This window comes from Phocoena phocoena, chromosome 5 (genome assembly GCF_963924675.1).
Source record: "Phocoena phocoena chromosome 5, mPhoPho1.1, whole genome shotgun sequence".
Lineage (NCBI taxonomy): Eukaryota > Metazoa > Chordata > Mammalia > Artiodactyla > Phocoenidae > Phocoena > Phocoena phocoena.
In genome coordinates, this window is record NC_089223.1 from 71,616,514 (window position 1) to 71,628,614 (window position 12,101).

A 12,101-nucleotide genomic window follows, 5' to 3' on the forward strand; every position below is an offset into this window, starting at 1 on the left:
AGTAGGGATCTGGAGAAGCATAGTTCAGACAAATTGTACAAGATAATGAGACTTCACTGGAATCCAATAAAAACACTGAAACTCCTCAAGAATATCTGATTATTGGAAAGTTCGGGTATGAAAAATGTATGTTTATTATTATGATATAAAACACATTTGCTACATAATACCTACAGCTACACAGTGGTTCATATTTTCTTAGGAAATTTGAATAAATCACACCAACCCAGCCTAGAATAAAATAGTTATAAAATAGAAATATCATTAGGATTTGTCTTATGGCAATAAATCACTTTAATAAAACTACTGTTAAAAATGCAGAATGAATATCATTTGGTTTTTGTTTTTTTCCCCTATGAGTTGTTGAAATAAACCTCTTGACTAAATTAGATTTTAAAAAGATTCTAAATGACTGAGATATCAGAGTTTTATTACACTGGGAGCAGAATTTTATATATACATGGATAAAATGAAGAGCACTACTAATAAAATTAATGCAAATAAAAATAGGTATTTGCTCCTAGTTTTATTAAGAATTAAAGATTAGAGAATATATTTATAAACAGTCTAAGCAAAGCCAAATTGTTTCTAAATTCTGTAAAATTCTTTTATATGCATTGTATACTCAGATAAGCATCAACATCCCAGACTAAAATGGAAATGGCAATTTTGCCAGATAACAATAGTAAAATGATAGAGAAAAATATGATGTCCAGTTTGCTAAACAAAATACAATTTTAGTTGAGTACAATATAAATTTTATAATGCCAGCAAAGTATTATTGATGTAATTGTCCACCATTATAAACATTTTTCATACTATTTACATAACAAAACTCCTCTTGTTCACATCAGAGTAATTTTATGGTTGATAGGTGTTCCTGATTCAAACCTCAGCTAAAACTGCATTGTAAGAAGGCAACTTCAGCATAGTAGTGAATGTAGTTTACTGTTGAAATATACACATTTTCAGTGACACCTATTGGTAGAAAGACAAGATTTACATAGAATGATTTCTTTTAAATATCTGTAGTAATGGATAATCTAAGAATAGTGAACGAAATGTATATAAAAAGTAAAAACTATTTTGGAGTGGTTTGATAAATTAGTATTAGATTTGCTCATTGATTTCTACACATGAGAAATTGCTGGCAATTTAAGTAGTGAAATGAGTAAGGTAAATCATTTTTTCATATGTTATTATAAAAATTATTTTAACTTTTGTGGTTTTCACATGTTTGCACTAAGTCCAATATAAAATTTAGAGGTAAATTTGGTTGATTTGTTTTAATTTGTTTGGAAGAAAATATAACTACTGCTTGATTTCACATCCATGCATTTTTTCAAACATATAAAAGATTTTACTTCTTGGCTAAAATTGTATATTTACCTAGAAATTAGAAATATTAAAATTAAAAAAATCTTTGCCTAAATATTTGGAAATCCAATGAGAATTTCTTTAAAAGTTTAACCATTTATTGATTGCTTATGATTTATATTAGGTCAGAAAAATATCATTTACCATGCTATTAAATAAAATCTAACTGCATCATTTGGTACAACATTTCATCTCATATTTTATTCCTATTTTAAAAAAATTTAGAGTCACCCTGATAATGCATAGAATAACATGTCAACAAAATGTAATAATAAATTACTGGTAATAATACTTGGCAGGTAAAACTGAGATGACATTTTTCTCCTACTTTTGATATTTTTATAATTTTTCAAGGATCATCAGCTAGCTTTAGAATTGAAATAAATAATATTAGTAAAACTAGTGACTCTGTAATAGTTTAATAAAAATAGATGAAGTTATTGAAATTATGAAATTATAAAAATTATTTAAACATAAAAAATAGTTTGTGTCTTCCAAATTAACTAGTACTATAAAAATAACTTTTTTCTTGCTGTTTGAATTTTTAAAAATTAGTACAGGGCTTCCCTGGTGGCGCAGTGGTTGAGAGTCCGCCTGCCGATGCAGGGAACACAGGTTCGTGTCCCGGTCCAGGAAGATCCCACATGCCACGGAGCAGCTAGGCCCGTGAGCCATGGCCGCTGAGCCTGTGCATCTGGAGCCTGTGCTCCACCATGGGAGGCCACAACAGTGAGAGGCCTGCATACTGCAAAAAAAATTAATAAATATATAAATAAATAAATAAAATAAAAATAAGTACAGAATTTATTTTCCACATTTCTAATCATCCAGTGATAGGTAACAATTCTTTTATTAATTGTTAATAATTAATTACTTAAAATAACAGAATTGTTATTTTAAATAATTAATTGTTAATAATTAATTTAATAAATTTTATTAATTAATTTGAATTAATAGAAGCCAAAGTTCTAACCCACACCGTTTCTCTACCTAGATTAAGAAATAATTTTGATGATGAAAGATGGGTGTTTTTCAACTGTGCTCATTGGGGTCTTAGTGAGTCATTGGTGATCCCCAAGGGAGAATAGAAGAAATTGAGGGATTGGAGCAAGTAGGGCTCTGGATCCCCCATCTCTGTTTCTGCTTTTACTTTTACAGCAGTGGTGGGTTTCACCACTGTCCTAACCAAGATCTCCCATAGGGTGTGCAGACCCCAGGCAAATATTTTTGTGCAGCTCTTTTTATTTAAAAAATTTGGTTTTAAAATATTTTACATCATGGTCCTTGTCCTTGAAGATTTAGAATTATGAATGGAAAAGAGGTATCTACGTATTTGTTTATTTTCCAGTTAGTATACATAAACATTCTTCATAGGGCCCAGACACCCTCATGTCCTGTTCATGAACGGGAACCATCTTTTTGTGTTTTTTTATTTTCAAATGCAACATTCCTGACTAATTTCATATTTCCAACCACCAGAGAAAACACAGTAATGCTCTTATTACTCACAATGCTGTGGCCCATCAGAAACTATTTGTACTGAAACAACTGGGTCTTCTTGCCTCTGCAGTTTCCCAATGCCATTTACTTAAAGCTGATGACATCCTTACTCTTGACTCTGAACCAACCATCATTTATCATGCCACCCCTGACTATCAGCATCTAATGACTCTCTCATTAAATTATGAAAGAAAATGTAAATGATAATTCATTTTCTGGTCATGTTAAATTTACTTTTTGGAATGCAAAACTGTATACATAAAACAAACATTCTTCAACCATGTCTTCTACTGAACTTTTTAGGCCATAATCACTGGGATGTGAACTGTCGATGTTGACTGTAGCCCTGTCCTCCACAGCACATCACCAACAACAGGCATCCTTGACCTTGTGTGCACCACCACTACTCCTTCATTGGTATCCAGGGTAGTCACCCCAGCCCTTCCATGGGCTTGGTACCAAGTGTCAGTCAGGCTCTTGGGAATGGCTGAGCCTATATTCTTTGAGAGTTTTTAAAACTGTCACACCAAACATTCCTTACTGGGCATGGTTTTGAAAACCCTCAGAGAATAAATTCAACCAGTCCCAGAGAAGTTCACAAGAAGGCTGTTGCCTGGTACAGAGGAACCCACTATCCTGGTAGCAAGTGGGGAGAAAATGGTGGGTACATGGTAAATGATGCCTACCACCAACCTCACTGTCCCTAGATGCTGAAGATGGAGGTGGCACTGTGGTAATAACATGGGCAAGTGCTAAAACTCAGGTCCATACTGTGGTTCAAGCGCCAGATGAGGCAAAGGACTAAGTAGTCCAGAGCTTAAGCGTATCTTGTGTCAAATTTAAGTGTGCCTCACCAAAAACCAGTGTATCAGGACCATTTTGGTAGCCTAATCTTGTTTGTGATTCTGTGAAAGAAATATTATAACACCCAGGATGAGCAGTTGGCCCACCAGACCACCCTACTAGAACCCATTCCAGTCATAGGGCCACAGGACAACTCTTTGGGGTGAGTCCCAGAGCAACTCAGGCGTTTTCCAACCTCACCCTGAGGGGCTGAAATGAGGACCAAGTATCATGTGCACCTCAGTCTGACCTCAGAGTATCCTGCCACATGGTAGTGCCTCCCAGCTAGTTCCATTCAATGAAGGGATTCCAAAGCTTAAGGTCTTCTGAAGGGCAAGACGAGGGCAGAGTCCCTGCTTGCCCAGGTCTAAAGACTCTATGCACCCTTCACATTCAAGTCGATATGGTAGACTTTTTCCCATAAACATTACCATGGCCAGCATAGTTCTGCATGTTACGGATGGCGTAGTCTATTTGAAAGGCCATATCTTTGTCCTGGATGTCCCTTGCAAACTTTAATCAGCTCTTCTTATTTACATCTATTCTGGGTGCATCATATCTAATATGTTAAGAAAAAAGGAACCTTGTATTCCATTATCTTTGTTTTGTTTTGTTTTCATTAAAGACAATTTTTTAGAGCAATTTAAGGTTCACAGCAAAGGGGAAGGTATAAAGATTTCCCATATATTCCGTGCCCCTATACATGGTTAGCCTCTTCTTTTATCAACATCCCCCACCAGAGTGGCACATTTGTTACCACTGACGAACCTACTTTGATATACCATAATTACCCAAAGTCTATAGTTTGCATGAGTTTACTCCTACATTCTATGAGTTTGGACAAATGTATAACGTTACATATCTATCATTATAGTATTATACACAGTCTTTTTATTCCTCTAAAAACCCTCTCTACTCCACATATTTATCTCTCCCCCTACGTCCCAATCCTGGCAACCACTGATCTTTTTACTATTTCCATAATTTTGCCTTTTCCAAAGCATAATATGATTGAAATCATAAACTATGTAGCCTTTTCACATTGGATTCTTTCACTCAGGAATGTGAATTTAATGTTTCTCTATTTGGGGGAATCTATTTTATTCCATTGATCAATTTCCCTATTTTTTCATAAATACACTGTCATAAACACTGTCTTGATTACTGTAGATTTATAGTAAGTCTTGAAATCAGATAGTGTCAGCTCTCTAAGTTCATTGTCCTTCAATAATGTATTTGCTATTCTGAGTCTTTCATCTCTCTGCATAAACTTAGAATCAGTTTTTTAATATCTACAAAACAACTTGCTGTGATTTTGTTGGAGATTGAATCTATAGATCCAATTAGGAAGAACTGACATCTTAACAATATTGAGGCTTCTTATCCATGAACATGGAATACCTCTCCATTTATTTAGTTCTTCTTTGATTTCATTCATCAGAGTTATGTAGATTTCCTCATATAAATAAATCTTGTACAAATATTGTTAGATCACTATCTAGTATTCTTTTGGGTTACTAATGTAAATGGTATTGTGTTTTTTATTTCAAATTCACTTATTCATTGTTGGTATATTAGAATGTCATTGAGAAATTGCTATGGGAAACCCAGAAAATGGATACAGTTTGCTTTTTTCTAGATTTTTAAAAAACTTTTTAATCCCTCTCGTTTTTTTTTTATTTTGGCTTGTCGCTTTATTAGATTATGGGAACCACAATATTAGCACAGGGAGAGACTGAGAAAAGAACTATTTTAGTTCTTTATTTCCTAACCTTACCATCTTAAAATCAAGCCCTATTTAAAACAATAAAAACAAAAGAAAAAAAAATTCAAAGGAAATGTTTAAACAGTGCCTGCCAAACCATGCACATTTTAGAAAGAAATGTCATGAGATATCACTGATCAACACTTACTTAGTAGTTAATATTTCTTTTCAGAAGCATGCAGAAAAACAGGATAAATGCATATTCAAAAAAAACACTATAAGGGTGTTTTTAATTATCATACTTATTTACATTAATAAATTACTTAAGACATGCTTTTTTGATGTAAACAAATAGACCACCTGGGCAGAAAGGGGTCTAGAGCTACAAGTCATCTTTTATATAGAGAATATTCTAATGACCATAGTCCAGGAAATCCTCTTAGATATCCTCTTTTCATATTTACATTACTTTCAAGTTTAATCTTAAAAATAACACAGGGGAGAAAATGTAGAGCTGTGTATGGTATAAAAATAAAATGTGTGGGCTTTCTCTCCACCCCCATTACCTGTGCACAGATTTTTAGCATTAACTCCCTAAAAATATAATAATTTAAATTACTTGTTTTTTTCTGTCTTAGCCACTCCAATCCATTTTCACAAGCAGCAAGTGAGATTTTTAGAAAACACAGACTTACACATGCATCCTACTAATGGGGGTCCCTTTCTGGCTTCATTTCCTGCTACTCCCCACATCCATCCTTTCTTCCAGCCACGTCATATATTTATAGTTGACAGATGAGGCTATTTAAAAATTTTTATTACTGTAAGTATTGGTTAGGATTCAATCAGAGAACCAGAACAACCATGAATGATATGAAATAACGCACTTATTATAAGGATTAGGCTTTATATAATTGTAGGGAAAGTTGATAAAGTTCTAAAGGGAGATGACTGGAGTATCAGAGAAAATGTGCTAAACAGGGACCAGGAAGGAAAACTGGTGAAGAAGTCTATGGAATAAATTGTTTATGGACTTTGTGGTGGGTCTGAAATTACCTTTGTCAGTAGTTAAAATCAAGAGAAAAGCTGTAATGTAAGCAAAACAGTGAAAAAATAAATAAATACAAACTGGAATCCTTGAGAATAAACTTGAGAATGTCCTCAAGAACCAATCAGAACCTGCCTCTAACTCTAATGATAAGGCAATCTGCTGAGGAAGAAGGTGCCCTTCTCCCCACAGCTGTGCATATGTCTAGCCCAGGACTTGGAGAAGCTGAAGGAAGAGATCCAACAGCAGGTAGAGGAGCTGTGGGTCTCTGAGCACCCACAGGACAGAAGCCAGTGGACCGGCAAGAATGTGCCAAGCTCTGGTGGTCAGGGGGGCTTGCACTCATCTTTGTAGGTAAAGGCTACTGCTTCACTTGCACCTTTCAAATCTCACTTGAATCCTTCTGTCCAATCCTAACCACACAGGGAAGGTGGTTCAGCAGAATTTGGTTCCTGTTTAACTAAACTGGCATAGTACAAATTCACCATACTCTATTTGATCTTTTCTCACCTAATTTGACGTAGCACTCCCTCCCACAGTGAAGCATTTTCTAAATCAACACTTGTTTCAAATGTCTTTCATCACAAATTTTGTAACAAACTTTGCAAATATCTATCATAATATTTACTCTATTTCATATTTATAAATTATCCAGTTTTACTATTTTAAATTTCACTCCCTTAATCTTAATCCATAAAATTGCTTAAAAATGATAGGTTGAGGAAATAAGTGAATAGCATTTATCACATCCTTTTATGTTGGTTTATTTACCGGCTGTCCCACTATATTATACTCTTCTTGAGAGAAGGGTTGGACAGTTTATTGGTGTCTCTGTAGTCTCAGCCCCTACCAAATGCTAGAGATATTTTATACGTTCAGTCAATTTTGTTCAACAAGTGATTTTATGTACATCACTACTATCTTTTTCCGACAGTGGAAGAAATTCTCCCTGACAGATTTGTACATTTTCCACATGTTCACACAGATAACTGGTCACATAGTCAGAGGGCACCTAATAAGTTTTGGTTGACAGTGCTTCAGAGAATTCTATTAAAATCAATATGTGAATTATACCTGACAATTCCAGATGCCTGATATGTTCATGGGTAGATATTTCATGAATGACAGAGGAATTTTAATGCCTTTGTGATCTGACTTGTCAGAAAGCCAAGTCATTGATATCTTTATCACCCCTACAATGAATGACTCTAACTCATGTATAAAGGAAGTTACAGTTGCTGTCACAAAATATGATGAATCATTTAAAAATTAATTTCAGTTAAATGTTCACAGATAGATTAGAACACTTTTGTCATTTGGATATCTCTTTTGCCTCTTCACTTTTATGGCTTCTCATCTTTTTGTGAGGCATGTAAGGTCTCTGCCTACAAATTCATATGAGTAAAACAGACCATCTGAGACACACTCACATGTCCACTTATTAGGGAAAAAATCATTAAACTATTCACCAGTTGAATGCAATTTAGCACCACGCAAATTTACTAGGCAACACATTTGTCAAATACACTATGTTCTAATTCTTAACAAGAGAAGCCAGCTGACTTTCACAGTCAGTAACAATTTACAGATAAAAATCAATCCGTTTTACTGGACTGGACTGCAAAACAGCTTACAAGTATTTATGTTCTGAATTGTTTTTTTCCAAAGCAAGCACATTTAAAATCTCGATTTGATTTGTTTGTAAAACATTTTCTCTCTTACCTCTTTTTTGCAGGAATTACTTGCCCCTCTTTTCATTTCTTATACCCCCCTTTATTTTGAATATTTCTGTTTATACTTCTCCTTAATCAAAAATCTCTTTTAGAATTTTTTTGAAGAGAGGCTTATACAGCTTCCATTTCTGACTACAGAATAACTGTGTTTTACCAGACCAATCTCCCTTTGAAAGCAGCAACTATAAATGATGTATGAAATACAAAAACAAAAACAACAAAAGCATGGATTGAAGCCATCAGAGAATAACGTAGATAGTCAAGACTTGAGTGGCCAAATTCCAAAGGACAGATATGTCTTAAAACTAGCTGGACAAGGTGTTTGCTAATTCTTTTTTTTTTTTTTTTTTTAATTTTTTATTTTTTTTGCTAATTCTTTAGTGATGCAGAGCCTGGAAGTTGAGCAGAAAGCAGTCGCTCAGGATGTTTGTCAGCCTCCCAGGACTAGAAGACAAAAATTGGAGTTCTGGTCTCCTAATGTAACTAGGAATTAGGAAACCCATGCATTCTGCTCTACTTTTCTCCTCATTGCCCTTGAAGATTTGAAGATGAATGAAAGGAGATGTCAAGAAGCCAAGTATAAGGGGAAACAGAGAGGCCAAAAGCTAAGGAGAGCTCTTACTTGTCCTCAATCTTGAGCTCAATCTTGCCTTGACAAGGAAACAAAATTATGAGCTCAGCACAACCAAGGAGAAAGAGCTCTAGTAAATATCTCAGGTTTTCAATTGAAACTTCTGAAAGATATTCTAGGAGTAAAAGCAAACTGGAAATAGATCAGACCTCAATTATTTAAAACCCTGTCTCAAATCATTTACTCTCAGATTGGTGCAAGATAGACTGGACTCACTTGATTGACTTTCCAGAAGAAAATTCTCTTTGGGGGAAGATTACAACGCCTAGATTTTCTACAGTGCTTTCCTATACAATCACTAAGGCATGTCTGGAGACAGGATCACAAAGAAAGATGAAAAAATAGACAATTAAAAAAAACCCTATAGGGCTTCCCTGGTGGCGCAGTGGTTGAGAGTCCGCCTGCCGATGCAGGGGACACGGGTTCGTGTCCCGGTCCAGGAAGATCCCACATGCCGCGGAGCGGCTGGGCCTGTGAGCCATGGCCACTGAGCCTGCGCGTCCGGAACCTGTGCTCCGCAACTGGAGAGGCCACAACAGTGAGAGGCCCGCGTAATGCAAAAAAAAACAAAACAAAAAACCCTATAATCCAGATATGGGAATTTTCAGACATGAACACTAAAATAATTCCAATGTATAGTTCAAGAAAACAAAGACCGTATTTCACCAGAGTAACAGAATACATATATAAGCTCAAATGGAAATTTTAGAACTAAAAAGTACAATGGTTAACATCAAGAAATAATAGATGAGTTTAACTATTGATTAAACAGAGCAGAAGAGAAGATTATTAAACTGAAAGATAGGACTATAGAAAATATCCAGGGTGAAGCATAAAAATAAAAGGAAGAGAAAAAAACCCACAAAGAGTATAATAGCTACTATAATGCAACTTAATGAAAGATTAACATATTTCCAATCACATTTACTGCATCAATGCATAGATAATGTGCACAGGTGTGAATAAGAGAGTCACCACAATACAAGTGACCAACAAAAATGTGGCTGCTTCTCACTATGGACAAGAATAAATGCTTTGAGATGAAGCATGATATCTCTGTTATGTAACTAATTGTATAATAACCCACTGTAGCACAGAGGGAAGAGGAAAATTGATTTCTAACCTCTGTTGGTAATTAGCTTTTATGCCTGAGAATAAGGATTTATAGCGGCTCTTAACAGCTGCCTGAAGCCAGTGGGAAAGAATTATTACAATATCTATTGTACTGGAGTCTTACCCAGGACAATAAGAAGCTTAACTCTGTGTGTATGTGTGTGTGTGAAATGTGCTATTCTTTCCCATATCTCTTCATTCTATGTAAGTGTACCTATTTGTTAAGAATTTGTACACTTAAGAAAAAGAGGGGGGAAAAAGATCTCCCAATGGGAGGTTTTGAGACTTTTCTTTATACATGAGTATCTTCAAATGTATGTTGTATTGAAATGTTTTGTAATAATTGAATTTCCTCATAGAATGCATTATTTCATAATGAGTCTCTGATTATTGGACATATGATTTTTCCTACATTATTATCAGTTACTTGAAGACTCCCATCAAACTTCCCCGGTGTCAGTACTTTTTCTCCATTCCTTTGGAACTCAATGTATAACTTTCTTCAGAAATGCCTTTACACATGGTTCTTCTCATCTATGTGGAACCTAATCATAAAGTTTATTTTAATTGCTCTGATTTTGTCTGAGTTTTGGCCTTGTTCCCTTTGACTTCTCATGATCTGTAGATTGGTAGGTGCTAATAATCAAATATATTTGCTTGATGGTGTTGAAGAAAACAATCAGCCCTGTTCTCATGAACTTCTGTACTTCACAGATGTACACGCTTAGCCAAGTATTCCAAACTGGGTTCTCCAGTTCTTGGTAATCTCTTGCTGCGTCCTAGGTTTGAAATGTGTTCACTGCGAGACTTCCTTGGCAACAGCTGTGTTCAGTTAGAGGTCTCCGTCTGTACTCAGAGAAGTTATTAGTCCTCACCCATGAGAAGTATGAGCTCAAGTGTAAGAGAAGGCTCTTTCAGAATCCACATAAAGCATTCACCTAAGATTGTACTGCTCTTGTAAACTAGCCCAGCCATTTTGCACATTCTGAATTACATTTACCTCTTCATGTTCACTCTCTGATACAGTAGGATGAAATGTGCAACACCAATAAGTATATTGAACACTTCTTAGTATTTTGTGTGCCTTCTTTCAGTACTGCTTCTAAGGAAAAATACAAAGATAAATGTATCTCCCCTTCAAGGAACTTAGAATCGGATAGACACCTAGGGCAACAGGTAATCTCAATAGAGTCCTAGTGCCACAGTAGGGCTAAGCAGACTGTGCTGTGGAAACATATTAGGGACATTTTGGGGATTCAGGAATGTCACAAAGGCATTGAATTTTATAGAATGGGTTGCAGACATACCATGCCAAGGTACAGCTTAAGAAAGGCCTAGAGGCAAAGGACCTGACCGTTTTCATGCAAAGCAAATAGTTGGTCAAGCACAAGATTTGTCAAGAGAAGATGCTGTAGAAGCAGCACAGATTCAGAAGTGTTATCCTAATATACTAATTAATATGGATTTTATCTTACAGGGAAAATATGGGAGTGTCATGCTTATATTTACATTTGAAGAAGAACATTAGGTTGACAAAGTGTAAAATATACTCATACACACACACACAGTATTACATAATTAGGCTAAAGTGATTAAGAAGTGACAGAACCAGGATTAAAATTAAAGCATCTATCCCCTTGAATTTTATTTCGAAACATGTTGCTAATTCTGAAAATGCTTTTAATTATTTTAATTAGCCTCCCCAGAAATCTATTAAGCAGGTACCTCTATTGTAGGTACAGTTTTATCTTCTTTAGGCAGAGAAGGAACTGGAATTGTGGAGAATGACTTGTCTAAGACCACAGTGGAAAAAAGAGACAGAGTAGGGTCTAAAGTCTCAGGATTCACAGTCCAGATTTGTTTTGTTTTGTTTTTGCACTAAACCTCAATATAGCAAAAAATATTATCCACATATGTAGAAAACACAAGTGCGTCATCTGACCCTAAAAGAAAACCACCTAGTCTTTTCCCTTTATTATAACATTTCTTCAAGAATACTATTTCTCAAAAAAAAAAAAAAAAAGAATACTATTTCTCAATATTAACCAACTCAAATCTCTTTAGTCATTGTATGTTCATTTTCTCTCTCTCTCTCTCTCACTTTCTCTCACTTTGTGTGTGCATATGTGTATATTTTCACATCCATTTAGA